Source organism: Xiphophorus hellerii, chromosome 9, assembly GCF_003331165.1.
Source record: "Xiphophorus hellerii strain 12219 chromosome 9, Xiphophorus_hellerii-4.1, whole genome shotgun sequence".
Taxonomy (NCBI): Eukaryota; Metazoa; Chordata; class Actinopteri; order Cyprinodontiformes; family Poeciliidae; genus Xiphophorus; species Xiphophorus hellerii.
This window is the reverse complement of record NC_045680.1, coordinates 11,231,327-11,243,437: the sequence shown is the minus strand read 5'-3', so window position 1 is coordinate 11,243,437 and position 12,111 is coordinate 11,231,327. Positions and strand designations below refer to the sequence as shown.

The 12,111-nt window shown below is 37.1% G+C and overlaps 1 long non-coding RNA gene across 2 annotated transcripts; it reads left to right on the top strand.

Moving 5' to 3' along the window:
- Positions 1 to 898: 898 nt before the first annotated feature.
- LOC116725249 (uncharacterized) lies at positions 899 to 4,173 on the top strand. Of its 2 annotated transcripts, XR_004340355.1 has the most exons (3): positions 899 to 1,533; positions 1,835 to 3,239; positions 3,629 to 4,173. It is a non-coding gene; the product is annotated as an uncharacterized LOC116725249 (long non-coding RNA). The 2 variants fall into 2 exon arrangements; XR_004340354.1 differs by lacking the exon at positions 899 to 1,533 and having other exon boundaries at positions 1,540 to 3,239.
- Positions 4,174 to 12,111: the final 7,938 nt, after the last annotated feature.

Genomic DNA, 12,111 nt, shown 5'->3' with positions numbered 1-12,111 from the left:
ATAAAACAGTCTGCAAGTGGAAGACATTCAAAACAACTGCATCAACATGCACATATCTGACGATCCAATCGAGTTCACCTCAACAACAGAACGTAAGATGCTAAAAGAAGTTTCAGAAACCCTCAGTTGTTATCACGGGACTTATAGCAGACTGCTGTTGCTGCTGATATGAACATATATGCTTGCATGATCAGGAAGAAACTAAATAAGTTTGACTTCCCTTCCAAAAGATTGTCAGAGAAAGACCTTGGCAGAGTGATAGCCCAACGCAGCTCTGGGGTGACCTTTGACTGATTGTACATAAAAAAAACCTGACAGGAAAACCATTGAAAGAGTTGTATGTTGAGCAGACACTGCTAGATGGCTACAAGAAGCGTCTGGTTGGATTAGCTTCCACAAAAGGGCCACTATTAGGGAGTAGGGTGTCCTAACATTAGTTTAATAAGTGCATATTAAGTGCAGTTTTCTTGTATACCTCAGATAAAATACAATTATTTTTCAGAGATACATAAAAGCAAAATTAGACTGATCTGTAAACAGTTTGTTTACATATGTAATTGTCCTTCTGACAGTCATGAGAAAATCTTCATAAACAACTTGAGATAATCAACCTTCTGTTCTCCTTCATGACTTTATAGGTGGCTCTACAGTGAAGACTGAGCCAAATACAGGTCAGACCATTTTTCACCACAATTACACCAAATTACTTATTCATAACCCCTGCTTCCTTCACTGTCTTGCAGCAGCAGAATAAAAAGATATTTTTATATCATGCATTTGAAGGCTCTCAGGTAGCCTCATACATCAATGAGGACTTGGACAAATGTCTTTGCAATAACTGGATAGCATAAAACGTACCGGTTTAGATTTATTTAAGATTCGTTTTAAAAGAAAATTGAAAACAAAATGTCTTTTTTGTTATGCCTTTTCAGGAGATGCTCGAACATGGAACCTTAAATACTGAACATCATGAGGTAGAGAAGATAGAGTGCTGATGATAAGTTTCTTTCCAGAAAATGTCTCCTGGTTTTGCAGGGTTGGATTGTCACCCTGAAAGAAGATCTTTTTTCGAGAGAACTGGAAAAACATGTCCTAACCCCTGCAGAGATTAAACCTCTGAGCTATAACTGCTTCTGCAGGGAACATGTGCAAACATATTATCATGAAGAAGGACAATGCCGAAATTCATCCAGTAGAACTAGAGAACAGTCACTGTGATCCGTAGTACACCCGTACAACTTATACTACACCCTTGCATAGCTACAGTGACCTTTGTCCTCCAAAGAAATGAGTGAACTGGTCCGTTTACAAGTCCAGCAGCCACTCTGCTTGTGCAAACAGCGAGGTCGCCTCTTCAGAGACTCGCTCTCCGCCCCTTTGTGGAATGGAGCTACATCACCAAGAACAAGGACGTCACGCAAGTATGCAAATCGACCCTGAAAAGCTTGCACACACCCAGCTTTTTTCTCTTGTGCGAGCCAACTTGTTATTCAAATGTGTACGACACACACAGTCGGCACGCATATACGAAAGGTAAGTTTACATAAAGTCCAACAGACCTTAGAGGGCAGAGGGTTAGTCTGGATTTGAATAGCGAGGATGCGGCTGGAGAGCTTCACATGCATTGCATGGCAGAGGAAAAACTGAAGCCGCAGATTTGTTTACAGTTAAAATATCACATTTGTTTGGTCAATAATATGTAAAGGGATCAAAATGATTAAGTTCAGTAGATTTCTATAAGTTAGATCTGAATGATACAGTTACATTCACTTGACAAACCCCCGGTTGCCTGGTTTGTTTTTGTTCATGATGCTGTGCTGGTGATTTGTTGCAGGAGAAACAAAAAATATGGCATCAATATGAAAGAACCTTATATCTGAAGTTGGACTCAAATGCCGAGATATGGAGGTGGCAAATGAATGTGAAGGTTTCATGAAAAGCAAACTTACAAAGTTAACAGCTAACCAGGGCGGGAATAAATACAAATCTAAGTAGGGAAACCAAGAGGGAGACACAAGGATAACACAAGGAGATCATGACTGGAGTAGACGAGAGGATCCAGCAAGGAGTGGCTGAAAATGTAGCGCTTAAATACTGGTAGGTTGAATACTGAAAGAAAGGACCTAGACTGATGAGCTAAAGGGTTGCAGGTGTGAGTGAAGGGAGGATATCGCTAATGTATGGCTGGTGCATCATTCAGTATGACCCTTCCATGAAGAACTTTGGGCAGCAGTACCATGAAATATAGGTGGTAGGAAAGAGAATGTGGCTGAGCATGCTACATCCCACCAATCATAATCTGGATAAAGTCTTTAAATTGATGCTAATTTAACAAAGAATGTATAATTTATCTGACAAAACCTCTTTTATGTGGTGCAGAAGAACATAGTTGTAATTGTGTAGCTCTGTCCTTGCATTCCCAGTGGTGCATCAGTAAGATAATGTACAGTCTGGATGTAAAGCCCCACTGTTCTGCAAGCATGAATAGTCATGATTCATAGACAGGCATTAAGTGACTCTCAGCTTGAATAATGGTTTTTATTCTGTGAACTCAGTTTCTGTGCTGTGCAGGCTTCTTTTTCCACACCTCTCATCATGATCTGAACGTACAGCGACACAAGTCTGTGATTCATCATAAAACATTTCCAGACCTGTGTCTGAGTCTAAAAATATAATGCTGGATTATAAACAGTGAAATGAAAATGATGGAGTGGTTTGTTTTAGCAGCAACAGTTAACACAAGCCACAACATCATTCTCAGTGGATCTGAAGTAGTTTGAATTCCTAGATGATTTCATATCTGGCAAATCTTAAAATGCAAACAATGAGGTATCATGAGCTCAACATTAATTGCTGAGTATTTTACTGTATCTTAATAATCAAACATAAGCATATCTTTGATCTGTTTTATTGGTGAAGCTTTTACCTTTATATTTCTTAGATGATTTGTTATTAGAGTTTACTTCTTTTTCCTCCTTAGTTTCTGTAGGTGGTGCTATTTTTCTGGCTGATCCATCCAACACTCTTTAAAAAACATCATAAAACCCCAAACCACTCCCCACTTGCCAAAAATTATTCACTTCACATGATGATGAACAGACAGCAGAAGTTTATTTTCTCTTGAGCTCATTGATTTTAGGAAGAAGAAAGCTTTTTCTAAGGCATTTCTTCTTAAATTAGAATTCAGGATCAGGAACTCCTTTCTGTGTACAGGATTAAAAATGCAAACATTCTGAAAGGTAAGATTTATTTTTTTGGATTGTATTGCAATTTTCTGAAGACATGAACTGTTAGAAATATTAAATCACGTTTTATCAATGTAGCATGTTATATATAACACATATAATTCATTTATATATTCTATTCTATTCTATTGAATTGCTTTAGAGCAGTAACTTTACAGACAGTTGGTCTTCTGAAAAGCTGACTTGTGCTATTCTTATTCTTTGTTCTGATTCCCTTTTCTGTAGTTTTCATTCTAAGGCTTTTATGGCAAAAATGCAGAAAAAATATTACAATGTTAGATTGTTCTGCAGTAAAAAGGTTGATAATGACAATACATTTAGAAGCGAAAATTGAAATAATCAGTAGATATTGTGTTTTATTTGACAAATGTATGTTTTTGCAGGCGATCAGGAGACCAATAAGGATGCAGATGAAGTCCGGTTTCGTCTGAAGATGATCACAGTCTTAGGAACATCTGTTCTTGTTTCTGTTTCATTGCCTAACAGTATGGGTCAAATTTTTTGGGGTTATTAAAGTGTTTTGAGATTATTTGCTTTTCAACTCAGAGGAGCTACGTTTTTAAATTCGCAAATGATTTAGCAGATTGTTGTGTGCTTCTATAGCTTGTTTTTGCATTGCAATTTCTGAATATGTAAAAATGATGATTTGAAATGGTTTTGAATAGTTATTGTTCCCAAATTTTCTAAATTATTGTAAACAAAACAGGTGAAATGTATGTTGTGCCACTGTACTGTGCAAAGCTTCAAATTCTAAGACACAGGAGAGAGAAGTTCAATCTCTTTATTCATTTGATAATTTCATAGTTCTGTTTTCTGCAATGAGTTACTGCTCTCATGTGGTCTCTTCGGCAAAATCAACTGCATTCCTGCTGGTTATTAATGAAATAATATTGTAAAATATGAATAAAATAAATGGTATATTTTCAAATCTGCTGAGTCAGGGTTCATACATAAGAAGGAATTTTTTTCCTGCATCAGCTAAGCATTGAGCTCATTCTGCAACACTAGTGCACTATTTAATCCATTTTTCTGCAATCATTTTCATCAATGCACCTTAAGACATCAAAAATTTAAATCAAAATCTTTTTAGATTAAACTAAAATATGGGATGAAACACATTCTGGAAGCTAAAACTAAAGCACTACAGACACTTTGTTGTCAAATAGGTCACGTGTCTATGGGTTGCTAACAAACTGCAAAACTCCTGGACCAAATTGGATAGAGTCAACATTTCAACACACCTGGTTCAGCTTTGTTCACCACACCCACTGATATGTTTACAGGTCACATACAAAACACCCATTGTGAAACCTGCATGGCCACTTCCAAACCCGCCTATCTCTGTAGGCGTACACACCTGCACATCGACTTCGAAGTTACTTAAAGAGCCATCGCCATTGTAGGACAAATGAAAAATACATATCGGTACTGCGGGACACAGAGAGCATTGAAGAACAAGGTTAAAGTAAAAGGATGTAGTCTCAGAATGTTTCCTTTTAAGACAGCCAAGAGTAGTTCTGTATCTGTTCTTTATCATTGATCATAATACTCTTTAAATATTATTTTAGAAATCCGTTATCTAAGCTGATGCATGAAAAATTCCTCCAAAGGGGATGGCAGTTCAACAAGTTTAAGTTGAAGTCTATGCACACCCAACACTTGATATGCAATCAAAAGTAGAAATACTTCCAAAAGTTCAGACAAATTCTTTGAAGATGTCAGTCTTACACAGAGTTGTGTTCATATTGAAACACTTCACCAAAAATATACATTGGAAATGCATCAGAATTTCAATGAATTTCGAACAGATTTAAGAAGGTATTTACAAGAAAAACAAGTCAACTGAATGATTTGTCTTAATGGTATAATTCGATCATACAGTTTAAAAGATAGTTATCCCTGATACTGACCAAATTTATGTAAACTTTTGAATTCAAAGAAAGTTCCAGAAACATCATTAAAAAAATTCTCTCCAGATTTCTGGTATTTAGCAAAGAGAAAAAAAATGTGGTTCTTACAGCTAAGCTAAAACAAGAAAAGTTTAACTTTAGGCAGAGAGAACAAAACGTGTATGTGTCTTTTTATTCAGTGTATGTAAATATCTGTTTTCAAATGTACATTTTGAGCTTTTTAATAAATGCTCACATGCAGCACATCAACATGTCAGCAGCAGAAGGATGAATAAAGTCAGTACACATTCAGCTCCATACTATTGCAGAATAATGATCCTAAAACAGGCTAATGTCCACATAGAGAAAGTAATAAAAGCTTTTTGTGGTATTATAAAGGTACTTTCAGTTCAGTTCAATTATCTTTATTAACATTTAAAGAGTTATAAACAGCTAAAAGGCTCAGACTTAAAGGGAAAGACAAAATAGAGCATTTGCAAACATTAAATAATAGACTGAATTGATTATAAAAAGTACTTACAAGCTCTTTTTTTATTTTTAGCATTCTATCCCAATCATTAACACACTTTGGTATGAGCACGCTTGAAATAAGACGATAAGGAGAAACGCACAAATAAAGAGGTTGTCAGGGCAGCAGATGATGTTTCCCAGCTCTGCAGTGACATCTTGTGGCTGAAAACTTTTCCTACAGCTTTGATTCAATGCAGGGGCAGGAGCAGGAGCAATAACGGAGACAGCACTGGCTGCACAAAAAAACAACAACAAAATAAACTGAGCTGCAATGCCAATGACAAACCTCATCAAAGAAACCAGAAACTGGTTGGAGGAGGAAGCTGTCACTGTTTCAAACAACATAAATCACATTTTTCATAAGGAGCAATAAGCAAATGAAAGTAAATCTCATTTGAATATAAACTACCTGCTCAAAGGCAAGAGATATTTTCAACAATAATTAGTCATGACTAGGTGTTAAATTTCATATTTTCAAATCCGTGCGAATAATAATTATTTTATTTCACCTATTCTGTTCCAACATATCCTCTTTAAAATTCAATTAAAACCAGTGTCAAATTTTTTTTCCAAATTATCAGTTGCCTGAAAACAAGTGCTGATGTGCTTCACTTTGTGTTATGGAGGCAACAAAGACTGAAATGGCACAGAAAGTCACAATGTGTCACAATGCAGGCTTTCAGGCTTCAGTTCTGATGTACATAGTTTCTGCAGAGAATGAAATGTTTTATTTTTCTCTGAACTGGTAGCGAACAGGAATTTTATGAAGAATTTTCATGAAGGAGTTTTTGTAATTATCATTTAGTCTCATTCTACAGGAAAATCATTTAAGTTAATTTGATCAAAATTAAGCATATATCCAGCTTTTAACAAAAACTACACCTCCAATGAATATTATCAATGCACTAATCTTTGCATTAACTTTAGCAAGTTTTTTTATTTGTTTGAACTCAACTCAAAATAGATTGATTTCAACTAAAAAAAAACCTCAAGGATGTCATAAAAATGAAGCAATATTTGCCCTTTGCTATTTTCAAGACCTTTTATGAGAGAAGCAGGATTAAAGCATCTCAGTTAAAAACATTTGTGCAGGAACAACCGTGCTGAGATTGCACAGATTGCATCTCCAATTTATGGTACCAGCTGCTGTGATTTTACCGTATTTATACAGTTAACTCTGGAAACCACGGCAGCCGGTATGTAACTGTAATTTAGAGACTTTTTTTTTTTTTTTACAGTGTGCATTAATTTTTTGTAAATGTCTTATCCAGGCATCATTTTCTAAAGATGAAAAGGAATAAACTACTGAAAGATTTATTTTAGGCCACAAAATATTAAAAAATTACTGATTAAAAAAAGCCTTTGTTGCATGAATAGTAAAAGCAGTGTTTGAAAACCTCATTAGATTTTTTTCTTCATTTTGTTACTTATACTTGATGAACAGATGAACACAACACCTTCAAGCAGCTGGAAATGATATTTTTGACTGATTTCTTTTGACTTTCCCATTGTGCCACAGCTGGAAGTGATTTCCAGGTGCAGCCTTAAGATGAACCCAAATCATTGTTGAAATGTCCCTGTAACCTAACGGCTTGCAGTTACAACCTGTATAGCTGTTTCTGAGCTCAGAATGTGATGCTCACTGATCACAGTGTGTCCACCTCGTCTGTTCTTGCAGGTTGAACACTCTGACCTCTCCCCCATCTCTCACCCCATGCTAAACCCCTTGATTGCCCGCTGGCCTCTGAGACACCGTAATCCCCTTCAATCTGAACAATTAGGAAATTAAGTCACTCAGGATTTAGGATACAATGGAGGGATTAAAAGTTGGCCGGTATGTACATGGGGGTATGAGCACAGGTTAAAGGTCGATAGTTCTAATTAGAAAATGAGAAATATAAAGCTCATGACTCTGATGTTTAGGATCAAATTATGATTTATGTGGGCTGAAACTAAGAGAGTTGAGCACTGATATCATGTTTGACAAATTTATGATTACTTCCCACAGTCCCTGTCACAGAGTGGTGATATCGTTCAACTTTTGCTCTCTGCGCTCCTGTCCGCTTCAGGCTGAATTATATATGATTGAAGCAGAGCAGCTCTTAGGATGCAACATATAGGATAACTTACTTTGAAATTAAGCTCACATAAATAACTTACACATCTTGCCAAAGGCATGTGTTTGAGAGGTGATGGGTGGAGAGGCACCCGCATGTACAGTACTTTATGTTCCCTCCTTTAGTTGCAAACCCTGTTTCTATGGCTGGAGGCAAACTCAGAATTTAGACACAAAACACAAGAATTTACCTGTGAGACAAAAAGTAATGTGTCAATGCATTTTCTGGAACACAGAAGAAGAAGTGCATTTAATCTATGAGAAACTCTGCGAATGATTTTATTTTGTGTAATTTAAGTAAAGTTTATTCTAAGTTTTTAAATCTAAAGTCCTGAGTGAAATAGAAATGTTTGTAAACAGCTTAATGGAGGCGCATCGTTGTGATGAGGTGCTGAAGGAGAAGTGGCAGAAAGACCAGGAGCTTCTTAAAGACACAGAGACCCAATTTCAAGGCATCAAATTACAAAGTCAAATTTCTTTTAATTCATGTTTGATATTTACAGAATTTTTATAGTAATTGAAGGAAGCATAGCTTCTTGATTGTGCTATAAAAAAGCACTATGTGCCTGCAAAATAACCAATACCACCCTTTTAACACTTTGAAGCACCTTTTTTCTGCAGTTAGTGTTGTATTAATAATTATCCTGTTCTGTACATTTTGCCATCTGGGTTCTCATTAATTAAGACACCTGGAGGCTAAAATTATGGACCAGATTTCAGATTCTCAGTTGGATTTAGCTACAGGCTTTGACTGATCCACTCCAATAGATGAATATGATCTGATCTAAATTCTCCAATTGCAAGGTTGTACTGATGGACGGTGAACCTCTGTCCAAGTCTCAAGTCTTTTGCAGAGTCAAACAGTGACGAGCTTCCTTGACCCTTGACCCCTCTCACACTCCAAAGAAAGAAAAGAAAAAGATTCTTTGCCTAGCATGATTCAGCCTCCACAATGCTTCGCAGTGGGAATGTTGTGTTCACGGTAACACGCACTGTTTCTCCTGATCAGATCACATTGCTGCATGTGTTTGTTGTGTTGTACTTCAGATGCTGATGTTTGTTTAGTATTTTGTTTAAAGCTGTGAAAAAAGAGAATCATCTTATCTGATACTGGTGAAAGAGTATTGTCAAAGTTAGAGCATGCTGTTTACAGAGGATAAGGAAATTGAAAGGGTCAGGCCATGGTTTGCTAGTTTTATTTGAATATGCTTTTGTTTTGATCTATTTAAACAATGTCGCCGCAGGTTTAAAGTTCACTGGCCGCTCCTGATTCCCTCTTCTTTGGTCATAATTGGATTTATCTTGCTGCACCAAGTGTGGTGTGTAATTATAAAGTACTTGTTTTTAATTTTTGCTTTTGGTTTGTTTTCAGCATGATTAATTGAATTGAGGTGTTCTAAATACTTTCAGGTTTGTAAGCTCCAGTGCATAGCCCTGAGGAGTGCCTCGATGAATATTTTTAGAAAGAATGGGGTCTCACTTAGGAGTTCAGTGAATTCCAGTGAGGTAGTGTGATAGGATGCCATCTGGGAAATTTCCTCATCGCTAAATATTCCACAGTCAGCTGCTAGTGGTATTAGTGGAAGGGCCTTGGTATGACAGCAACTCAGCCATGAAGTGGTGGGCCATGAAAAATCCTGGAGTGGAGTCAAAAGAAAGTCAATAGTTGAAGATCTTTTCTAGATTAGATTGAACACTGTGCAGACAGCTTCATGGACGGGTTTCCATGGCCGATCGACTTCACCAAGTGCAGCGCAAAGCGTCAGATGAGGTGTAAAGGACACTGCTAGTACATACAGCAGTGGAGATGAAATCTCTAGAGTGACAACTCATGTCTCTGTGTAGCAATATAATGGAGGAGTCTGGGTGTGTCAGTTTCCAGGAGAACGCCACTCGTCTGACTGCACTGTGTCAGACGAGTATAAGGGGGATTATGGTCTGGCGCTCTTTCAGGGGTCAGGATGGCCCTTTCTGAAAATGTTAAACTTCCAACTTTGAGAGACAGTTTGGAGATGGCCTCTCTTTATTCTGACATAACTGTTGTAAATCTTTTTTGCTTTCATCATCCCATAAACTAAACTTGGTTTAGAAACTGTGAAATAGGTTCATCAAATCCATAACATTATGCTTTAAAGTTTGATTTTGTTTCCTATATTCTGAATACTTTCCATACATGCATTGTTTAAACCTGCTTCTCCTCTCAGCATTGCTCTGGGGGTCTGGTGTCCATTGCCAGCAGTCATGAGTCAGTCCATCACAGGGCAACTGAGAGATACAAAAGGACCATACCTCAGGTCAGGTTTTTGTCACGATTTGCAGTGAGTGGTGGCGAGGAAGACGCTGAGGACCTAGGTTGGGATGAAGATTGAGCAGGAGGCTAAAAGCTCAAATTCTGGTAGCAACTGGTTACAAAATAACTGACAGCAGACAAGACGTCAGACTAGACAGCTTGACATGACTAGACAGATTCGACAGACTGGTACAAGGACCCGACAAAGACATAGAACCACAGGTGGCACTAAATACACAGAGGGTAATCACAGAATGAGACACACCTGGGAACAATCAAGGGGCAGACAGGACAACAGAAACCCAAAATAAACACACAGAAAAACTCAAATCAACACCAAGAAAACCAAATCCTTACAGTTTTAGTATTCAGTTGACCTGTAATTAAGTCTTTTTATTCTATTTTTTGTTTGGTTTTAGCATTGTTGCTTTTACCTTTTGTGAAGCTCTTCTGTCAACGTTGTTGTTTTTAAATGTGCCATATAAATAAATTTGACAACAAATGTATAAAAGTCATGTTTTTTTAACTGTTGGAGGAAGCTGGTCTGCCTTGAGAGAACCCATGTCTGCAGAGGAAGAACATGGAACTCAATGCAGAAAGATCCCAGGTGAGGATTTGAAGTCAGGATCTTCTAGCAACAGTATTACCTACTGTACTCTTCTGGTGCCCCCTTTTGTGTTTACCTTTTTGTTATTCATTTTATCTTTAAGCATCTTTGCCAAAAACACACACACACTCACACGCCCACCCATGCACACACACATTTTCTTCATCTTTTTACATTGGAAAGTTATTTTAAAAAATTCTTATGCATTCACTAAATTCAGTGCAGTTTATTGTTAGCTACTTCAGAGCTAAATCATGAGTTTAGCAGTTAAAATGTATCCTGTTCAAATACATGAAAAGTAAGGCCACCTATCTTTTCACATTTCATGTTTCACCCTCATGTTGAGTAGAAGTAGAGCAAAATATTTTTTTAAATGTCTTTTCTGAGGTTATATGAGCAGAAGAATGTTGCTTTCCATCCTACCCATCGTAGTTGTTTTTTTCCAAAGACATTAAAGCAAAAGGTCAAAGTAAATCCACCCACTCCAACTCAACTCTCCAGTAGTCAACGGACTGTAAAAAGCATTAAACTCTGGACCAGCCGCCTGTGCGTCACTGTAGGAGTACATATGTCATCTGCTGTGGTGATGAGCCAGAAAGAAAACAGATAAGAAGAGGTGATCATTTGTTACATGTTTCTGATTCTAATCTCCAGAAGGACTTTGGGGTTTAGGATGGGCTGGCAGGTGAGTGAAAATACCTGTGGTGAACTCTTCTGGATAAAAGTGAGTGCTCCTAAACCAGGAAGCAGTTTGAGGACCTGAAGGATGCATCCAGGTGAACATTCAGGGTCAGTGATACGTCTCTTGAGTCTAAAGAGCAGAGCGACAAAACAAATGTTTTAAAACTGTGAGAAATTCTGCCTTCACCTGGAGCTGGAGGAAAGTGAAATGGCACTTTGATGTCTGTGGTCTCTTTTCCACATCTCCATGACACAAGAGGTCAGAATGGCTTTATGAGTGTAAAAACTATGTAAAACTCTGCAGTCAACAATCCTCATTCCAATTTGGTGGACAATTTTAAACGTTTGACATGTCAGAGATCTCTTTCCTCCATTATCACCAAAACACCGGAAAAGAACAATGTTCAGCCCATTAGTAGATTTACACACAGTAGATTAATATGACATCAAACGAAAAAAATAATCATCATCAAGTTATTAGTTATCCATTTCAAGTGATGCTTTTCATTGACTTGATGTCTTCTGTAACTGCAATGTCCAGACTTGGGCACATATATGAAATAAAGAGTTTAGGGAATAAAATAATACCTTTTATTATGAAACTGGTTGTCATACATTAATTAAAACAACTGACTGTCATCAAAAACATACTAATCATGAAACAAGTTGGGTGAATGTTTTTTTTTTTTTTAAATGGCATTATGTGTTTTCCAGGCAGATATTGCCATTTTATAGCACAAACAATTAAGCAT